Source organism: Arvicola amphibius, chromosome 9 (assembly GCF_903992535.2).
Source record: "Arvicola amphibius chromosome 9, mArvAmp1.2, whole genome shotgun sequence".
Classification (NCBI taxonomy): Eukaryota; Metazoa; Chordata; class Mammalia; order Rodentia; family Cricetidae; genus Arvicola; species Arvicola amphibius.
This window is the reverse complement of record NC_052055.2, coordinates 100,191,526-100,213,728: the sequence shown is the minus strand read 5'-3', so window position 1 is coordinate 100,213,728 and position 22,203 is coordinate 100,191,526. Positions and strand designations below refer to the sequence as shown.

Below are 22,203 nucleotides of genomic sequence, written 5' to 3'. Positions count from 1 at the left end.
TAGAGTACTACTTGGTGGTAAAAAACAATGACATCTTGAATTTTGCATGCAAATGGATGGAAATAGAAAACACCATCCTGAGTGAGAACCTTTACCTGGCGTTGGATGGAGAAAATGACAGAGCCCCACATTGGGGCACCGGACTGAGCTCCCAAGGTCCTGATGAGGAGCAAAAGGAGGGAGATCATGAGCAAGGAAGTCAGGACCATGAGGGGTGCGTTCACCCATTGAGATGGTGGGACAGAACTAACGGGAGACCACCAAGTCCAGTTGGAATGGGACTGATGGAACAGGCGACCAAACTGGACTCTCTGAATGTGGCTGACGGTGGAGGAGGACTGAGAAACCAAGAACAATGGCAATGAACATGAACCCTACAGCATGGACGGGCTCACTGTGAGCCTTGTCAGTTTGGTTGCTCACCTTCCTGGACTTAGGGGGAGTTGGGAGGACTTTGGACTTAACATAGTGAAGGGAACCCTGATGGCTCTTTGGCCTGGAGAGGGAGGGAGTGGGGGTATGGATGGAAGGGAGGGGAGGGAAGGGGGAGGAGGAGAGGAGGAGATGGAAATCTTTAATAAAAAAATGAGAAAAAAAAACAAAGAAGTTTGAAACTTTGTAAGGTGAATCTCCTACCCAATGCCAAAGTTTGTGAAAAGTACAGCATCTAAGAAGAAACAAAAGGGGTAAATTGTGACAGATGGACTTCAGATTCTGAGGAAATATAAATTTCCAGCTTATCAAGTTTTTCCATAATCATTAATCTAGAGTAGTATTTTTAAAAATAACTATATTTTATTGTATATTTTTACCCATTCATCTGTTTTTATTTTTTTCTAAAAAAAGATATAAGCAAATACTTTTATTTCCAGGATTTCATTAAGTTCCAGAATTGATTGTGTCAGAATTAAGTTTGGAGAGATTCTTTTCTTATGTATTTCTTTTTTATTGAGTTATATATTTTCTTTGCTCTCCTCCCTTCTTTTCTGCTTCCCTTCAATCCTCTCCCATGGTCTTCATTCTCCCAATTTATTGAGAAGATCTTATCTTTATCTACTTCCCATATAGATTAGATCCATGTATGTCTCTTTTATAGTTCTCATTGTTGTCTTGGTTCTCTGGGATTGTGATTTATAGGCTGGTATTTTTTGTTTTATATCTAAAAACCACTTGAATGAGTAGATATGATATTTGTCTTGCTGGGTCTGAGTTACCTCACTCAATATGATGTTTACTAGATCTATCCATTTGCCAGCAAATTTCAAGATGTCATTTCTTTCCACTGTGTAGTACTCCATTGTGTTAATGTCCCCCATTTTCCCTATTCATACTGTGGTCAAGGGGAATTCAGGTTGTTTCCAGGTTCTGGCTATGACAAACAATGCTGCTATGAAAATAGCTGAGCATATGTCCTTGCAGTATGACTGAGAATCCTCTGGGTATATACCCAAAAGTGGAATTGCTGGGTATTAAGGAAGGTTGTTTTCTGAGAAATGGCCATAATGATACCCAAATGGGCTATACCAGCTTGCATTCCCATCAGCAATGCAGGAGTGTACCCTTTACTCTACATCCTCTCTAGCTGTTGTTATTAAGTAATAAGTTGTTATTAGTGTTTTTGATCTTGGCCAATCTTACAGGTATAACATGGAATCTCAGAGTTGTTTTGATTTGCATTTCTATGATGGTTAAACATATTGAGTATTTGCCTTTCAGCCATTTTAGATTCATCTGTTGAGAGTTCTTTATCTCTGTACTCCATATTTTATTAAATTGTTAGTTCTTATGATGACCAATTTATTGATTTATTTGTATAGTGTGGAGATAAGTCTTCTGTCTGATGTGGGGTTAGTGAAGATCTTTCCCATTCTGTAGGTCGCTGCTTTGTCTTGTTGACTGTGTCCTTTGCTTTACAAAAGCATTTCAGGTTCAGGAGGTCCCATTTATCAATTGCTTTTCTTGGTGTCTGTGCTAGTGGGGTTATATTTAGGAAGTGGTCTTCTGTGTCAATGCACTAAAGAATACTTCCCACTTACTTTTCTATGAGGTTCAGTGTGGCTGGCTTTTTGTTTAGATATTTGATCCATTTGGACTTGCGTTTTGTGCATGGAGATAAATATGGATATATTATCATTCTTCTACATGTTGATTATCCAGAAATGCCAGCACCATTTGTTAAATATGCTTTCCTTTTTCCATTATATATTTTTTGCTTCTTTATCGAAAACCAGGTGTTCTTAGGTATATGGATTAATATCTGTGTCTTTGATTCAGTTCCATTGGTCCTCCCATTTGTTTTTATGCCAATATCAGGTGGTTTTCAGTACTGTTGTAGAGTTTTGAGTCAGGGATTGTGATGCCTCAGAAAGTTCCTTTATTGTACAGGATTGTTTTGGCTATTCTTGGCTTTTTGCTTTTCCATACAAAGTTGAGTAGCATTCTTTCAATTCTGTGGAGAATTTAGATGAGATTTTGATGAGGATTGCATTGAATCTATTGATTGCTTTTGGTAAGATTGCCATTTATACTATGTTAATTTTACCTACCCAAGAGCATGGGAGATCTTTATACTTTCCGCTGTCTTCTTCAATTTCTTTCTTCATAGACTTAAATTTCTTGTCATACTGGTCATTCACTTGTTTGCTTAGAATTCCTCTGAGAGATTTTGTGCTATTTGTGACTATATAAAGGGTGATGTTTCTCTGATTTTTTCTCAGCCAACTTATCATTTGTGTAAAGAAGGGTTACTGTTATTTTTGAGTTAATTTTGTATCCTGCTTCATTACTGAAGGTATTTATGAGTTGTAGAAGTTCCATGGTAGAATTTTTAGGGTCGCTCATATAAACTATCATATTATCATCAAATAATGAGAGTTTGACTTCTTCTTTTCCTATTTGTATTCCATTGATCTCCTTTTGTTGTCTTATTGCTCTAGCTGGAACCTCAAGAACTATATTGAATAGATATGGAAAGAATAGACAACCTTGTATTCTTCCTGATTTCAGTGGGATTGCTGTGAGCTTCTCTCCATTAGTTTGATGTTAGCTGTTGGCTTGCAGTATATTGCCTTTATTATGTTTAGATATATTCCTTGTATCCCTGCTCTCTTCAAGATCTTTATCATGAAGGGATGCTGTATTTCGTAGAAACTTTTCACAGCATCTAATGAGATGATCATGAGTTTTTTTATTTTTCCATTTATTTATATGGTGGATTATGTTGACTGATTTTTGTATGTTGAACCATCTCTGCATCTCTGGGATGAAGCCGACTTAATCATGTTGGACAGTGTTTCTGCTGTGTACTTGGATTCAATTTGCCAGTATTTTATTGAGTATTTTTTGCATCAATATTAATGAGTAAGATTGGGCTGTAATTTTCTTACTAGTAATGTCTTTATGTGGCTTGGGCATTAGGGTAATTGTACTGCATAAAAAGAGTTTGGCAACGTTCCTTCTGTTTCTATTCTATGAAACAATTTGAAGAGTATTGGTATTAGTTCCTCTTTGAAAATCTTGTAGAATTCTGAGCTGAAACCATATGATCCTGGGCTTTTTTTGGTTGGGAGATTTTTGATGAACGTTTCTATTCCTTTAGCATTTATGTTCTATTTAATTTGTTTATCTGGTCTTGTTTTAAGTTTGGTAAGTGATATTTATCCAGAAAGTTGTCCATTTCCTCTAAATTTTCTAATTTTGTGGGGTACAAAATTTCAAAATATGACCTCATGATACTCTGGATTTCTTCCAAATCTGTTGTTATGCCCCTCATTCATTTCTGGTTTTGTTAATTTGGAAATTCTCTCTCCACCTTTTGGTTAGTTTGAATAAAGGTCTGTCTATTTTGTTGATTTTTCTCGATGAGCCAACTCTTTGTCTCATTGATTCTTTATATTGTTTTGTTTCTATTTTATTGATTTCAGTTCTCAATTATTTCCTGCTGTCTAGTTCTCCTGGTCGAGTTAGCTTTTGTTCTAAAGTTTTCAAATGTTCTGTTAATTCACTAGTGTGCAATTTTCCCAGCATCTTTATGTAAACATTTAGTGCTATTAACTTTCCTCTTAATACTGCTTTCATTGTGTCACCTAAATTTGGATATGTTATGTGGTCATTTCTATTAAATTTTAGGACATCTTTAATTTTTCTCTTTATTTCTTCCTTGGCCCATTGATGCTTCAGGTGAGCATTGTTTAATTTCCATGTGTTTGTGGGCCGTTTAGAATTAGTGTTGTTGTTGCATTCTAATGTTAAGCCATAATGATCCGATAAGATACATAGGGTTTTCCCATTTTTTTAATATCTGTTGAGGTATTATTTATTACCTTGTATGTGGTCAATTTTTGAGAAGGTTCCCTGAGGCGTTGAGAAGAAAGTATACTATTTTATGTTTGGATGGAATGTTCTTCAGATTTTATGACTTAAATCCATTTGAGTCATAACATTTGTTAGTTACCTTATTTCTCTGTTAATTTTTTTGTCTGACATACGTGTCCCATGGCAAGAGTTGAGTGTTGAAGTCTCCCACTACTAATGTGTGGTTTAGCATTAGAAGTGTTTCTTGCACATATGAGGGAATCCTTGTATTTGGGACATAGATGTTCAGTTTGAGATTTCTTCTTGATGGTTTTTTCCTGTGATGATATGAAATGTCCTTCTCTGTCTCTTTTGTTTGATTTTAATTTGAAGTCTGTTTTGTTAGACATTAGGATGGCTCCACCAGCTTGTTTTGTATGTCCATTTAATTGGAAAATTTTTCCCAAACCTTTACTGAGACCATAAATGTCTTTGATGTTGAAGTTTGTTTCTTGTATGCAGAAGAATGGATTCTGTTTTCCTATCAAATCTGTTAGCCTGTGTCTTTTTATAGGTGTGTTGAGTCCATTTATATTAAGGGATATTAAAAACCAGTGATTGTTATCTCCTGTTAATTTAGTTTTTGTTGTTGGTTATGTTATTTTGTGTGTTTTCACCTACTTTGGGATTTGCTGTCAATTATCAGTGTTTTTGTTGATATAGCCAACTTTCTTGGGTTTGAGTTTTCCTTCTAGTATCTTATGTAGGACTGGGTTTGTGGTTAGGTATTGGTTAAATCTGGTTCTGTCGTGGAATTTCTTGTTTTGTCCATCTATGGTGATTGAAAGCATTGCTGGGAATAGTAGTCTGAGCTGGCATCCATGTTCTTTTAATGTCTACATACTGCTTGACCAGGACCTTCTGGTTTTCATTGTTTCCATTGAGAAGTCAGGTATAATTCTGATGGGTCTGTCTTTATATGTTACTTATCCTGTTTTCTTTGCAGCTCTTAATATTATTTACTTTGTATGTTTAGTGTTTTGATATTTATGTGGCGAGGGGAATTTTTTTTTGATCCAGTCTATTTGGTGTTCTGTAAGCTATTTGTATTTTCATTGGCATATCTTTTTATAGGTTGGGAAAATTTTCTTGAGTTTTTTAAATATATTTTTGTGCTTTTGTTTTAACTTCTACTATACCTATTATTCTTACATTTAGTCTTTTCATGGTGTCCTATATTTCCAGGATATTTTGTGTAAATGTTTACTTTGACTGATGAGTCTATTTCCTCTATTGTATCTTCAGTGCTTGAGTTTCTGTCTTCTCTCTTGTACTCTGCTTGTTTATGCTTGTATTTGTGATTCCTGATTGCTTTCTCATGATTTTGTTTCTATAATTCCTTTGGCTTATGTTTTCTTTATTGTCTCTATTTCAGTTTTCAAGTCACAAATAGTTTCTTTTTTCTTTTTCCCTCGTGGTTTATTTTTTTTATATTTAAAAATTTCCATCTCCTTCCCTCCTCCTCCCCCCCTCCCTTCCCTCCTCCTCACCCTTCCCTCCCCTCCTCCTCCCCCTTCCCTCCCCTCCTTCTCCCCCTTCCCTCCCCTCCCCTCCACCCATACCTCCCCTCCCTCCCTCTCAAGGCCAAGGAGCCATCAGGGTTCCCCACTCTATGCTAAGACCAAGGTCCTCCCAACTCCCCCCAGGTCCAGGAAGGTGATCGACCAAGCTGAGAAGGCTCCCACAGAGCCCGTCCATGAAGAACAATCAGAGCCCAGCGCCATTGTCCTTTGCTTCTCAGTCAGCCTCCCCTGTTGGAACCTCCAGCTGACAAATAGTTTCTTTCATATGGTTTATTGCTCTTTCTTGGTTTTCTTTAAGGGATTTGTTGATGTCTTTCAATTTTTTTTGTCTTCTCCATTTTTTTTTTGAGGGAATTTTCCATTTCCTCCTTAAGAGCCTCAAACATTCTCCTAAAGTTATTTTTTATGTCATTTTCTTCTGCTTCATCTATATTGAGCTGTTCAAGTCTTGCTGTTATATGGTCACTAGTTTTTAATGGTGTTGTGTTGTTCTTTGTGGTGTTGCATATGCTCTTACCTTGTCTACCCATCTTTTCCTTTGATTGGTGTAGTTGGTGCTGTGATCAATTTTCCAGCTGCCAGTAGGTCCAAGGCTCAGATGTCTGCTCCTCGTGGTACAGTAGGACCACAGTTCCAGTTACCATTTGGTCACTCCATGTTCCTGGAGGTCACTTGGCACTCCCATTGTTTGCTCAGCAATACCAGGGGGTCATTCAGGCCTGCTCCCAAAGAGTTTGCTTGCTTGGGGTATTTTCTGCTGAGGTTGCTGCCTTTGGCCTCCTCTAGTAGAGGTCCTGGCTCCAGTCTTCTCCCTTGGCATTCCGGATTTGTGCTCCAAATCTGCAGAGGTCTCCGGTTGCTGCCTACTCTCTCAGAGTTTCCAGACTCATACCTGGACCAGCAGAGGTCCTGGCTCATGCCTACTAACTCAGAGGTTCCAGACTCATGCCTGGACTCTTAGAAGTCTCTGGTTCTGGCCTATTTCTTCAGCAGTTGCTCCCTTGTACCTGCTCCTGTAGAGTTCACTGTTTCAGGACTGCTCTGGCCTAGGTTGCTGGATCAATTCTGTTTCTGTAAATATCCCTAGTCTGTGTCCACTTCTGCAGAGTTCCCTGGCTCAGGCTTGGACCTGCAAAGGTCCCTGGCTCTAGTCTATTCTGTTGCAGTCCCAAGACTTGGGTGTGACCAGACCCACAAAGGTCCAGTCTCAGGCCTACTCCCTTGGAGGTCCTAGACTTATATCTGGACCCAAAGAGGTTTCTGGGAAGTCCTTCTGTCTATGTATTGCTTTTATTGGTTAAGGAATAAATCTGTTTCAGCCAGTAGCTTAGCAAAATAAAACTATACAGGAAAACTAAACTGAATGCTGGGAGAAAGAAGGTGGAGTCAGGGAGAAGCCATGTAGCCTCTGGGGACAGTTGTCTGCGCTGTAGCTTGCCAAAACTTTGCCAATATGCCATGACCTCGTGGTGATGCACAGATTAATGGTGATGGGTTAGTTTAGGATATAAGAGTTAGTCAATAATACACTTAAGCTATTGGCCCAACAGTATTGCAATTAATACAGATTTCTGTGAGATCATTTCAGGAGTCTATGTGGTCGGCAAACAAACAAATGGACTCCACATACAGCATTCAATGGCTTTTCCCCCCCTCTGTGAATGGGCTCTTCACATGGCCTCTTATTGTCATTGTTAACACAGTTCTCTTAAGTGAGTAAAGATAACAAATGTTCTTGTTGAGACAAGTCAGAGTCTAGTAAGATTATAGTAGATAATGTTCCATAAGTTGAGATATGATTTTTCTTTTCAGAAACTTTTTGAGACAGGACATCACTACCTAGCCATGGCTAATCTGGAACTCACTATGTGGACAAAGTTGGTCTCAAATTCAGGGAGCTCGTCCTCCCACTGTCTACCATGTCCTGGGATCACAGGCATGCACAAGACCCAGCTGTCTTTTTATTGCTCTATCTATAAGTCAGAGAATATGTGGTAAAATAATATGTAAAAATCAACAATCAATGTTTTGATTAATGGTAATTTTCAAAATGATATAATAACAATTTGAATTTGCAACTCATTACATATATTTTCAATAACTGCACTACTTGCTTTGTTAATCTCATCCATTAAAATGTTTGAACTATGTTTGGAGTGCATACATCTGTTCCTTTGTGATTTGGTGGTAATGATGAGAAATTAGAGGTTTCTATTATCTACTTCCTCCACGTGAGTTCTAGAGATGAAACCACAAGAGTTGTTTGGTTACCCATGACCTAATGGTGCTTATTTGGATTTCAAGATTATTTATTTATGTTTTGATGTGTGATTGTGCATATGCCACAGACCAAGTGCAGAAATAAGAGAAAAATTACCAGAGACATATGGATCTCCCAGAGATAGAACTCAGGTCACCAGGCTTAGCAGCAACTGAATTTTGCTCAGACAATTCTCTGGCATTCACTTTTGTTCTGCAAAAGTTTTATAAACAAACATCCAGTCCTTAGAATAAATTAACACAATCAAAATAAAAAACGCAATAGTATACCATTTTCATTTGCAAATAAGATTTGAAAGATTTATGCCTTAAGGGACCTTGGCAGGTATCACTGAGGGTGAGGGACCATGGGCAAAAAACACAATATGTCATGCAGAGTGTTTGGGGAGTATGAAGTTTTATTTAGGAAGATGCTATTGGAAGGTTATGAGGGAGGACTGGAGAGAAATAGATACAGACAGACAGAAAGGAGAGAGTAGAGAAGGGGGGGGGATGCCAAGAGTTTCCTCTTCAGAAGAAATGCAGGAAGAGAGAGGGAAAGGTAGCCAATGGGAGCTTGCCTCAATGGGGAGAGAGACTGGTAGTGGACAGAACTTGTCTCTTAAAGGGACAGGGTACTGACAGGGAAGGTCAGTATAATCATAACAGGAATTATTATTCAAATTATCCTCTTTTCCTCCATTCTTAAACAACAATATATTAACAACTTAAAAAGAAGATGTAATAGTCAACTTATCTTCTTTGGGGATTAGTGAAATGGCTCAGTGCGAAATGTCTGTGGTGTGCAAGACTGGAACCTGATCATGATCGCCATATGAAGATGCCCAAAAGAAGATCCCACAAAGTTGTCTTCTAGTCTCCACATATCTGCCATGTCCTACAATCCCAGAATCCCATTACAGACACACAAAAAAGAATTTTTTAATATAAATCTCATTGCTGTTAAATTATCTGGCATCCATGGATAACCTGATTAGAAGGCAGTACTTCAAGATAAAGAGACAAATGGATAAGTAATCAGGACATGATGAAGAAAATGAAACACTAAATAATATATAAATATCCATAGCAATCAAGCTATGTTATGAAATATAGAGTTGAGCTGATTATCCTACTTTATTATATGTCAACCAGATAAAAGAAAATCATGCTTTGAATATGCACATGAGGTATTTACTGTTTCTTATATTCTCTATTATTCAGTAATTTAACATGAATATCATTAAAACATGTTATATCACAACAAAAGAAAAGGCACAAATATACATCCATCCAAGTTTCCAGCTGGATTAGTTATCTAATGTAACTGAAGTGTACTGTGAAATCTATAGTAGTTACATCATTATTTAAACTTGTAAGGCTTTCCTTTATATGAGTTTGCAGTACAAACAAAATAAAGGACACTACAATGCTTGGACAGACTGTTGATACTGTCAGATGTTTTTTTTTTTTCTCTCCCGTGTACCTTAATAATTATGCTGCCATCCGGTTAGTGGTGGCACATAACTTTAATCCCAGCACTTGGGAAGCAGAGGAAGGCAAATCTCTGTGAGTTCAGGGCCAACCTAGTCTACAAGAGCTAGTTCCAGGATAGGCCCCAAAGCTACAGAGAAAACCTATCTCAGAAAAATATTAATAAAAATAATGTACGTTGGCAGAAGATCTTGCCAAATCCTTTATAGTTAGACTCCCTTAAGTATTGGTTTTGCACGTCCTCAAAGCGTACTGTAATATGAAAAAGCTTTAACAGATTGTGAACTAAAAGCTTATTCTTGTAGAAAAACTACCATGAAATAAAAATAAATAACCACACTAACTATACTTATAGGGTTTCTTTGCAGCATATTTTCTCATGAATTTGAAGACTTCTGATACATGCAAAGGCTTTACCACATTGGTCACATTCATGTTTGCTTTCCAGTATGTGTTCTTTTTTTTGAAGATTACTGTGATGTGCAAAGACATTACAACACTGATTAAATTTATAACTTTTATCTCCAATGTTTTCTTATATAAGACGAAAGATTACTGTGACTTGCAAAGGTTTTAACACACTTATTACACTGTGCAGATTTCTCTCCAGTATGTGTTCTTTTATGCCTTTAGGATGACTGCTTTGTGAAAAGACTTTACCACACTGAACAGATTCATAGGGTTTCTCTCCAGTATGTGTTCTTTTATGCCTTAGAAGACTACTATGACATGTAAAGGTTTTATCACAATGAGTACACTGATAATATTTCTCTTTAATATATATATATTATATATTTAAACATATATATATATATTTGGAGAAGATTCTGATGTTAAAAGGCTTTAAAATACTGATTTACAATCACAGAGTTTCTCCTTAGTATGTATTCTTTTATGCCTGCGAAGACTACTCAAATGTGTAAAGGCTTTACGACACTGATTACATTCATAGGATTTCTCTCCAGTATGTATTCTTTTATGTATTTTAAGATAACTGTGCTGTGCAAAGGCTTTATGACACTGATTACATTCATAGGGTTTTGCTCCAGTGTGTGTTCTATTATGCTTCTGAAGGTAATTGTGTTGTGAAAAGGTTTTATGACACTGATTACATTCATAGGGTTTCTCACCAGTATGTATACTTTTATGTTTTTGAAGATAACTGCAAGATGTAAAGGCTTTACCACACTGATTGCATTCATAGGGTTTCTCTCCAGTGTGTGTTCTTTTATGCCTGTGAAGATGACTGTGATATGTAAAGGCTTTAGCACACTGATCACACTTGTAGGGTTTCTCTCCAGTATGCGTTCTTTTATGCACCTGAAGGGTGCTATAACATCCATAAGCTTTATCACACTGATTACACTTGTAAGGTTTCTCTCCAGTATGTGTTCTTTTATGCTTCTGAAGATGACTGGGACGTGTAAAAGCTTTACCACACTGATTGCATTCATAGGGTTTTTGTCTAGAATGTGCTCTTTTATGAATTCGTAGTTGACTGTGACATGCAATGGCTTTATCATGTTGAATATCTTCATAGGTCTTCTCTTCAAAATGAATTCTCTCATGCTTTTCAAAATGACTGTAATATGTAAAGGATTTAACACATTAACTATATTCAGAAGGTTACTTGGCACATGTAAAAGCTCTACCACATTCATTACACTGATAACTCTTAATATCTGTATAAATTAATTTTACATATTATCTATCTATCTATCTATATATGTATGTATATATGTATGTATATAATGATCCTCCTGCCTGTACACCTCCATGTCAGAAGAGGGCAGCAGATGTCATTACCAATGGTTAGGAGCCACCACCATGTAGTTGCCTATGAGCCCTGGTCTAATTTGTTTCCTTTTTTATTGATTTTTATTGAGCTCTACATTTTTCTTTGCTCACCTCCTTGCCTTTCCCTTCCCCTTCAATCCTCTTCCAAGATCCCAATGCACCAAATTCACTCAGGAGATCTTGTCTTTTTCTACTTCCCATGTAGATTATCTATGTATGTCTCTCTTAGGGTCCTCATTGTTGTCTAAGTTCTCTGGGATTGCGATTTGTGGGCTGGTTTTCCTTGCTTTATGTTTAAAAACCATGTATAAGTGAGTACATGTGATATTGTCTTTCTGTATCTGGGCTACCTCACTCAAAAGGATGTTTGCTAGCCTTGGTCTAATTTTAAAGAGGAACTGGACCTAAAGCTTTTATTACTTCATTTAAACTCATATTTGCCCCTTCACTGAAGGCTGATATTCATCTTTGAAGATGTCCTTCCTGGTAAGAGCTTTCATTGCATGGTTCATATTTATAGCCTCATTTTTTCTATATGAGATTTTTCACATATGTGAAAAGAACTGGAAAAACTCAGAGCATTAAATAAATATTCATAAACTGTCCAAGAGTGTGAGTCATACTACATTTGCAAAGTGAATCATGACAAATAGATGTGTTTACAAATCCCTAGTACTCACGAGGCTTTACTGCAGTGTTAGTTTGTTGATGTATTCCCAATGAAGCTGGAAAATCAATTACTTGTAAAGTTGAATCTTAATAAGTCTAGTCTAAATAGAGACTATTGCATATCTTCTAATTGCTCAGAGAGAGATACTGTTACTTCTTTCCATATCCCTATGTTCATATGGTTTCTATCCAGAGTGACAGTAAAGGAAGAATAACAAATAAATGATCTCCACATTGCATTTTGATAGTTTGAATTTGATCCACATAGACATGTGCTATAAGGATTATGGTTTTTCCACAAAAATTGTCCCTTGCCTCTATCTGTCCATCTCAATAAACTCAGTATATTCATCACCAGTATATAAGTCACATTAGCTTTCCTGTGGACTATTTGCTTAGTAGAAGGTTTTGGACACATACTTGTCACCTGTTCAAAGTGCACACCTATTGTATTATGAGTGCTATGAAACTACACAGATTGGCAGTTCTACAGCACAGCTCTCACTCGGCTGCGATTCAAATGGTGATATCTGTTGAGGCATAATTTCCTTCTCTTCTTTCTTATTTCCTTGCAAACGTAACTTTCCTACCTAACATGGAGGTATTTGTCTTTTAGAGAATTTAATAATCATCAATACACTTTAAGCTGTGCTTATTTACAATTTTGTTTTCCTTTTAAAAATCCAGAACACACTAAGCTTTCCTCAGAGGCACATTTATATCAGCATGCATATGTAGATTACCTGCCGTGTCTTCTAGAACTTTGAGAATGTTCTTCAATATCACAATCTTCCCAAGTGTAGCCTAAAATATAATACCAGAAAATGTGTGATATGTTATTGGGAATTTTGAAAAATTTAAGTTAATATCTTCAATGAACCTTAGCACCATGCATGATTTATTCACCAAACTCTTCCTCTTTCTCAATTTAAATTATAGAAAACTCTCAATAAAAAAAGAAAAAAACTTGTTCCCTGATTTTAAAAATGTGATGTCAATTTCACACCTTACCAATAGCAGTGAGGTTCCTGAAGGTCTCCAGCATCACATCTTCGTAGAGAGTCTTCTGGAAAGGGTGCAGCAAAGCCCACTCTTCCTGAGTGAAGTTCACATGCACATCATCATAGGTCACTGCATTCTGAAATATCCCATACATGTGGAAACAAAAGGTGTGATAACAACAATATTGTAAATGTATACTTAGTTGACAGATTAGTCATCTATTTCTGGTGCTTCTCCCACTTATTTCATGACAGGGACCTTATAATGTCAGCATCACATCACTACAGAAGGAAACCTCTGCCATTTTTGCAATGTTTCAATGAGATATGTCTTGAAAGAGAAATGCAGTATTCAGTAAACATCAGAGAAATTATATGACCTATTACTAACAACAAAAAATAATAGACATGCGGGGTGTATTGATTCATGCCTTTAATCCCAACACTTAGAAGGCAGAGGCAGGTATATCTATCTTTTTATATTGTAGATTGATTTTTTTCAGGAGAGACAAGGTCTAAATATGTATTTTTGGCAAACACAGATACCTGTAATTGTACCGCAGTAAAATCACAAACTAAGAATCCATGACCTTAAATTTTGTAATTTTTTTTGTGTACAGAACCAATTCAACTTCAGTAATTTATCCAAATTTTGGGTCTTTGTTGTAACAGACCCTGCCATGCCTGGACCAGAGTGCAAAGAGTTGAAGTATGAAGTTGTTTACTTGAAATAGGAATCTCTTTGTCTATCCCTAACATAGACTGAAGGCTGAGTTGGATGGAGTCCTTCTAGGCATCCAGTGCTGAGCAAGGGCCGTTTCTTCAATGGTGCTAAACATGTTGAAATTTCCTACCTCTGTTTCAACATACAACTGACTTCTGAAACTACCAAGTGCTGACTTTCTCTACAAAACAGACTTTTCATGACTTTCTGCACACTAGTTTTCATTGCCAACAATCAGTCATATAACCTCAATGAGTTATCAGTAATACCACCCAGAAGATTCTGTCTGCCATCTAAGACAACATCCCATTATTCTTAAATACTGCCTTACTCAATTTCTTGCTGCGATGCCAGGAGCCATGTGACTTCTTCAGGTGACAAGGCCTGAGAACAGCACGAACAAATTCTCTTTGTGGCTAGGTTCTGAAGTACAGATGTCCAAAAATCTGAGCCTATGTCCACCTTTCCTGAAGGTCAGAGAGTTTCAACTTGCTCCAAGTTATGGCCATTCCACCCCCAAAGGTCAGAGAGTTGGTACTTAATTTTAGTCCTTCAAGGTTATTGTCTGTTTCTACCTCAAAGGAAGGTTTCACATCGATTAAGATCAGAGAGTTCTGCTCTCTCTCAAGCTGATTTGCAACAGGTGTGGCTAATATTCAGAACTTGTATTTCAGGAATAGAGAAATATATCTGTTCTAAGGATCCAACTAAGTTCCTACTCCAGGTGAGAGATATGAATTCCACCCAGGGGAGGAATGGTTTTCCTAAGGAATGTTTTGGTCTAGGGTGTGAGAGCTATTTGTCTTGTTATTAGACAGAATGTTTAACTAAGAAGGTAGCCTGCAACCCTCAACTGGTCTGTTCATTTCCTTGTATCTTGTTAATGTAGTTTTTTATCTTACTTTTCCTTTCTGGGGCCTGGGGTATTTTAAGCAAATGGAAATTAAAAGCAGGTGATTTCAATTTTCATTGGAATGCCCTCCTGGTACTACTCTATGTTTTCTGTTTTACTGTTTTTACTCTTTGTCCTTTTTACCGAACTTTCAAATTCCCATGTCCCTACCCTGATAAGTGATATTTGTATAGAAGCTGGTCTTTAACACTGGAGAACTGGACCCATTTTGGCAAAGCCTATGGATAGTTCCCTGCATTACTCTAGGCATGACCCCAGGAACCTAGGTGCAACCACCTCTCAAGGAACAGGTTCTACCAGTAACAAATTCTCTTTGTGGCAAAGCCAAGGAGAATTTAACCAACTTTTGGCAAAGCTGATGGATAGTTTGCTGCATAATTCTGGGCATGACCCCAGGAACTTATGTGCTGCCTGTTCTTGTTTCTCTTATAAAAATTATTTTTGACTGCCCAAAGTTTTATTTTCTTAGAGTTATGGATGAAATGGCTTTTACATAGGGAAAGCTTTCCTCTGGTGGTTCTCTTTTGCATGAGCCCGAGAGGATGTTGTTAACAAAATACAGTGATCCTGAATTAGCTCCTAAAGCCTTTGATATTTCAAGTGTGATCATAAATTAAGGAGTCTCAAGAATAGGATATCATCTTTCCATTGCATTTGTGACCTGAAAAGTGTCACAGTAATTCATGACATCACAAATCTGAATAACTGTTTTGGAGAGACTGATTTTAAGCACAACTGTCTTGGAGAAAAGCTAATAAGTAGATGTTATCAGAAGTTAATGGGAACAGTCTAGGAATTGGGAAAGAAGCAGACTCATAGAAAGCCACAGCACCATCATTTCTAACAGCTGTGCCAATACTAAAGGAAGCTGAGAGGCAGGAGACAAGAGAACAAGGGATAAGCAATGCCAACTATGAAGAATAAGCTTTTTAGTTATGTTCCTTACAGGATGATGGAATAACCTGGGATATTCCCCATAGGAGACAGAATAGCACAGAACGTAGAATGAATGGATTCAGCTTCAACTGTGAGTTTTTGTGAGAACTTAGATTTCACTAGATGTAAACATTAACCACTAGACACAAAATTCTCTTTCACTTTTCACGATGCTTTAACCAGAAATGCTGCCAACTTGGCACACTGCTCTACCTGTAATTGTGACTATTTAGAAAACTTCTTGTGTTCTTTGCTATACTATTTATGCTTTTGATAGTAAAAGTATTTAAGTAGGTAATGGTTACCAGTGGGAAAGTTGGGGCTGGAAGGAGAATAAGATAAGAGAACAAGAGGGAAATTATGGTAACCATTATTTGAAACTTGAAGAACAAATTTCATTGTAAATCTGTTTATGCAACCTATTAAAACTGTATAAATAAAGATGGCTCAGGCTGTGCTGATGTGGGAGGGTCTTCTGTTTGAGTTGATTTCATTGGTTAATAAAGAAACTGCCTGGCCCATTTGATTGGCCAGCCCTTAGGTGGGCGGAGTAGACAGAACAGAATGCTAGGAAGGGAAGTTAATAAATTGCCCCACCTCTCCTCTCTAAGAGTCGCCATGAAGCCAGCCACCAGGTCAGACATGCTGAATCTTTCCCGGTAAGACACCACTTTGTGGTGTTACACAGATTATTCGATATGGGTTAGTCAAGATGTGAGTAAGAAGCTGAAACTAATGGGCCAGGCAGTGTTTAAATGAATATAGTTTGTGTGTTGTTATTTCAGGTGTAAAGCTGGGGCATAAGCTGGACAGGAGGCCGGGAGCAGGGTGGTGAGAACGTGGCCCACAGCTCCACACTACACTGTGCAGGACCATTTGGATGAAACAGGTGGTCAGGGTTTCGTCATTGAGCAAACATTAAACAGTCATTACTGGTAATCAAACCAGTGAGAAATCAGGAGTTGGTCTCCAAATAGGTGGCACCATGAAAGTGCATGAGAGGAAGGTAGTTTACTGGACATTTGTGTAGTGTGAAAAGGGCTTCTACCTGAGTAACTCGCTGAGCCTCTGGGAATGAGTCCAGGCGAGAAACAGTACAATTGAAGAACTTTTGAGAAGGTTGGGATGAAGAAAATGGATAGAATACAAAAATATGCGAAGTTCCCTCATTTTCCAGATAAACAACAATATAATTAGACTATACCTAATAAAATCACACAATATAGATGACACCAATGATAAAAAGGACACATGAAGGGAGATCTACAAATTTTTCATGGGCTGTTAACCAAGAACTACAAGATTCTAACAAAGTAAAAGTCAAAAGAAGTCACCATGGGCCCTGCAGTTCCCTCCTTCTCCCATGAGACAAAATGGCTTGAGCAAGAAGGGCTGTTCCACCAAAACTGAACAGATTTTTCTAGATGCCTTCAGGCGTTTCTCCATTGTAGAAAAATGTTTCTGACTACTAAAAGAATCTCATTCCCTTATGCTAAAGAAAAGGATGTCTGTTGGGATCACTTAGAAACTATTTTGCTTCCTGTAATTGATGATTGGATGTGAAGCAATGAAGACCAAATCAAAACAAATCCAGGATAACAGATATTTAAATAGACATTGCATGGTTTGTATTATACAACCAAAGCAACTTGTTTTCCATGTGTGTGTACAAGTGACACACCAGATAAGATTGTTTCAGATTTCCTACATATGGAGTAACAGGTAGTTATAAGCCTTAGACTTGGGTGCTGGTTTCTATATTCAGGTCAACCCCAAGAAGAACACTTGCTAAATGACATGCCCAGCCCACATAGTACGTTTTATCCAATAAACTAAAAGTATTTCACAGATTAACAAAAACCTAAATAAAGAAAGAAGTAAGTAAATGCTGCCTGGGAACTTGATGTATCAGTATTAAGATTTTTGGTATGTGACCAAGTAGGCTGCCTGCAGACCTTCCTTCCCCACTATCAGTTACCTAAGACCCAATACCCAGGGTTGCGCCTGGGGCTGCAAAAGATCACCAGCTATAAATTCCTCTCTCTTGTCCATGCCTCTGTGGATTCCATAGCACAGCGACACTGACCCATCCCTTCTTGTCTTTCTTCCGTGTCCCCACTACAACTGACTCGGACACCCTCCAGCTCAAATACTCGCCACATCTGCCAGATGACCAGGTAAGCTATTTGCATATCTTCCATATTATCTGTTACCCTAGATCCAATTTTCACAGTTGCCCATAACATTGGACTAGAACACAAGAGACAGCTTCCCATTACCCTTACCCTTTCTCCAGGCCTCCAATAAATACCTATGATAATCTCCCACTGACTTCCCCTTCCTCTAGCTTCCAACACCAGCAAGGATTCTCCTCTGAACACACCAGCCAAGGTCAGTAATAAAGGCACTACTCACCTACTGCATGCTCTGAAATCCCAGGGAGCAAACAGAAAGTTAGGAAAAAAAAAAAACTCCCATCCAACCAAGACTTTCCCAGAAATCAGCACCTAGACTTATTTCCTCCAAACCCAGATTCCTAGACATAGGAACATAATCCACAACAGCCAGGGACGTATGTCACAACAAAGCTCAGGTATCCTATCTTGTCTGCTCCTAATATTCCAACAGGGCTGAACTATGACAAAAAGACATTAAACTATATAAAGATGGCAAAGGCTCTTAAAAGGAAAATTAATAAGTCCCTCAAATAAATTCGGGGAAACAGAAGAAAATTGTAGGAAACAAATCAATGCCCAAAATAAGGAGAAAAAAAAAACAATAGTTGCAGAAAATAAATCTTTTCAAGACCTGAAAATGGAAATAGAAGAAATAAATAAAGTAAGGAAATCCTGGAAATGAAACCAGCCTGGGTGGAGAAGAGAGCTGTCTTGCCAGCACTGGGCTGCAAAGTCAGGAACAGGTGTTCACAGCAATGTTCAGTTTCATACAGGGAGGCAAGATTCAGCTATAGGGGATGTTGATTTAGTCCAGTGTTTTCCAACTGTCCTGATGCTGTGACCCATTTTATACAGTTGCCACTGTAGTGGTGTCCTCCCCCTTTATCTCCATTGCTACTTCATAACTGCAATTTTGCTACCATTATGCACTGTATAATAAACATCTGTGTTTTCTGATGGACTTAGGCGACCCCTGATACAGGGTTTTGATCATGAAGGGTCATGACCCATAGAGTTAGAACCCCTATTCTAAAATGATATAAATATATAAATACATACATAAATAGCAATTAAGAAAAAAAATAAAATGAAATTCTTAATGACTAGAAAATGCTTGGAAAACAGAAACAACAGAGCTTTGAGCAGTAATGCATTTAAAAATGAAATTTAAAAAGCGGTATCAATAATTGACTTGTTAAAGAGATAAACATAACTGGAAGAACACTCAGCTAGAATGACTTTGAAAAAGAGTGGACACTTTCACTGTAGAGAGAATGTCATCCATAAGAGACTATATGACTTTGTCTCATGTAAAGCATTAGCTTCTGAGTTCTTTAAGCTGACAAAGAGTGACAGCCAATGGCCTGCATCTCCAACCTCTCAGGCGACCTTACTGTGTCAACCAGGACTGCACACATCTGCATGGGAGAGTTCACTATTTGAAAATTAAATATTTATTGGTTAAATCTACCCTCCCTAAATTCTATTCTCATCAATTACGTTTATCTTTATTCACGTGGAAAGAATTAATACATGCTGGGAAATACACAGAGTCACTCACTGTGCCCCTTCACATCCTTCTTTATGACGCAGAGCTCTGAGCTCACTGCCTTAAACATTAGTCTGTGATCTATATCTGCTGCCTAGTCTGTTTCCCCCTGCAGTACACACAGGACACCGTTCCTCCTCTTCTAGTCTGAAGAGAGCCATGCTCCACATGCAAATCCTTTTCCTCTTCCTCCAATTGACAGTCCACTCTGTGATTCCAACTGGTAACTTTAGGACTCTGTAAAGGTGTAATCCAAAGCCTTAGGGTGCTTAGTCAGAGGCCTAGCAAGGGCAATGCCCCCTGGGACTATAGACAGGGTTCAAATCAGTCTCATTCAACATTGAAGACTTTGTCTCAAAATTGAAGACTGCTTTTCAAAATGGGTTAAAAGGCAGCTGTTTAAGAATTAATATGTTTTATGTCACAACAGGACTTAATGTTGGTTGTGACCCTTTAATGTCCCCTTAAGCAGCATGTTAGAGGCCTGTTCTTTGAAGTAAGTGAGGGGGACTTTTGGCCCATAGTAAATCAATGTTTAATCTTTTTTTTTTTTTCCTGAGAATGTAGCTAATGGCTGATTAATGCTGGTTAACAAACATTTACATTTTATCTTACTAACCTCTAACAGGCGTGGTTAGCAAACTACTTATTTGGGGGGGGGGGTATTTGCAAGGCAGTTTTTTTCGCTAAATTCTACTTTATGTGACTTCAGGTCTCTCTAAGATTTCGTAAATGCTTACACCATCAATACTATTACCACCAATTCTCCTCCTTCTACATCAGTTTAGCAGGGGAACGCTACTCTACATAGGACGTTTCATTTAAAAGTTCCACACAATTAGCCCAGATGGATCCTAAACCTAAATGCTAAATTTTACAAGTTTAGATCTTCTTGGAAGACACTACGGAGACTAGGGTTCTCCGAGTTTGTCAATCGTGCCTTCCCATACTGACAACACAAGTACTACAGACAGCAAAGTTTCACAGTCAAGTCAACAGGAGGGGCATTTCTAAATACAAGTACACTCCCCAGTCTTTTCACAATGCAGCCTGCGGAGTTAAATTATTCGGAAACGGCTGCCCCGGCCCAGGGAACGATAACGATCACGGGCGAACAACCGCAGCAATGCAACGAACACGCCAAATTCAGCGTCTGCCCACTAGCTCCCACCCAGACAAGCGAAGGAAAGGCTTCCGTGGATCAGATGGCTACTCCGCAGAGTTTGGGGACAGCGGTCCCTCACTCACCATGGCGTGCCAAACTTCCTTGTTTGATGACAGACGCTCATAGTTCACCAAGGTCCAGCTGCACAGCTCAATCGTGCTCCCCACACCTGGAACCCAAGACGCAGCAAACTGGCGTAACTTGAGACTTCCTCAGGAGTGCACACTAGCCAGGAAACGGGAAGAACCCGCCCATCTGACAAGCGCATTCGCTGGTGGCTCTGATTGGCTAAGTGGTGCCTGAGTGACAGGACATGGTGAGCTGAATGGTTACAACACAATGGTTCTTGGCCCCTAGCTTCGCTTCTAAGCTCAGACCTATCCCAGATTTGCTGGGAATTTGTGCCAAATTCTACGGCAAGTCTCTTGTTAATGTAAAGCAACGGGCTCTGTATTAAAACTAAATATGCAAAATCAGAAGGAGGCTAATCAGACAATGTTGCACAAAACAAACAGCGTAACTCAAGAATATAATTTAAAATGTTTGCAGTGGCATTGGGGCTGATAATCTCTGCCTCTTGTCATGAAAGAGTTGGGCTCTCAGGACCTGAAGCAACCTCTTCACGAAGGCCCAGGCCCCAGACCATTAGCAGCTTTTCGAAGCATATTCCTGATTTCACAGAATGATACTCTTTCTTTATACTTCAGGACCTTGGAAAAACGCCTCTAAGGTAGAGACGGCAGGCTGCCAAATTTGGAGAGACCTAGATCTCAAGCATTATCTGGAAATTTTGAGATTTAGGTGTAAGATTCTTTTGGAGATTATTTGAAGAGGCTGTATATGGCATCTTACATTCTGGGTAGAACTGCACTGTTATACTGTGATCTAGAAGAGAAGAATTGATGATATAAAGGATTTCCCAATGTTTAGAAGATATTAAGTTACACAAGGTAGAATTCAGCTAAGGGAGGACAGCCTCTAAAAGAACCTGAAGGTAAGTAGTATGCGAAGAAGTCCTGATTGAGATGAGGATGCTAGGGTGTAAAATGTTTATTTACCTTTTGTGTATATTACTACTGGTCACATTCCCATGGTAAAAAGAGCAAATGAGATGCTTATCAAAGGGGAGCTTAGAGAGATACTCTGTGTAAAGACCTTTCTATAGTAAGCTGGGGCATCATAGTTTTAAAAGGGATTACTGAGATTTGTTGTACTGGATTCTGTACTCATGAATTTGATGATGTATTTGCTGTTTCTTTATATTGCCTGCCTACAGCCACTAAAATCCAAAAGCATAGTTATAGTAGCAGTGCTATGTATTATATGAATACTGCCTTGTGTTTTTGCTAGGGTTTAGTTTAACGCATTGTACCTAGGAAATACTCATTTATTGTATTATCTTACATACAGTTTCTATTTAGCTTTCTTTTATTTCGTTGTTGTTGCTCAACACTATCATAAGACAAAGAAGTGGCACCCTCCTATGGTCACCTGTGCCTGCTTACAAAGGAAAACCACCAGCAGGTTTGCTGGCTGTTGATGTTCCACCATGGAGGAGGGATGAGAAAAAGAAAGCAGTGCACATAAGAGCATATGGAAATGTCTTTAGTAACGAAGGACTTACTTATATTAAGATGATAATG

The 22,203-nt window shown here is 38.3% G+C and overlaps 1 pseudogene; it reads right to left on the bottom strand.

Annotated features, from left to right (window-relative positions):
• The window catches only part of LOC119823081, a 97,198-nt pseudogene extending 76,438 nt beyond the window's left edge, over positions 1 to 20,760 (bottom strand).
• Between the last annotated feature and the right edge of the window lie 1,443 nt (positions 20,761 to 22,203).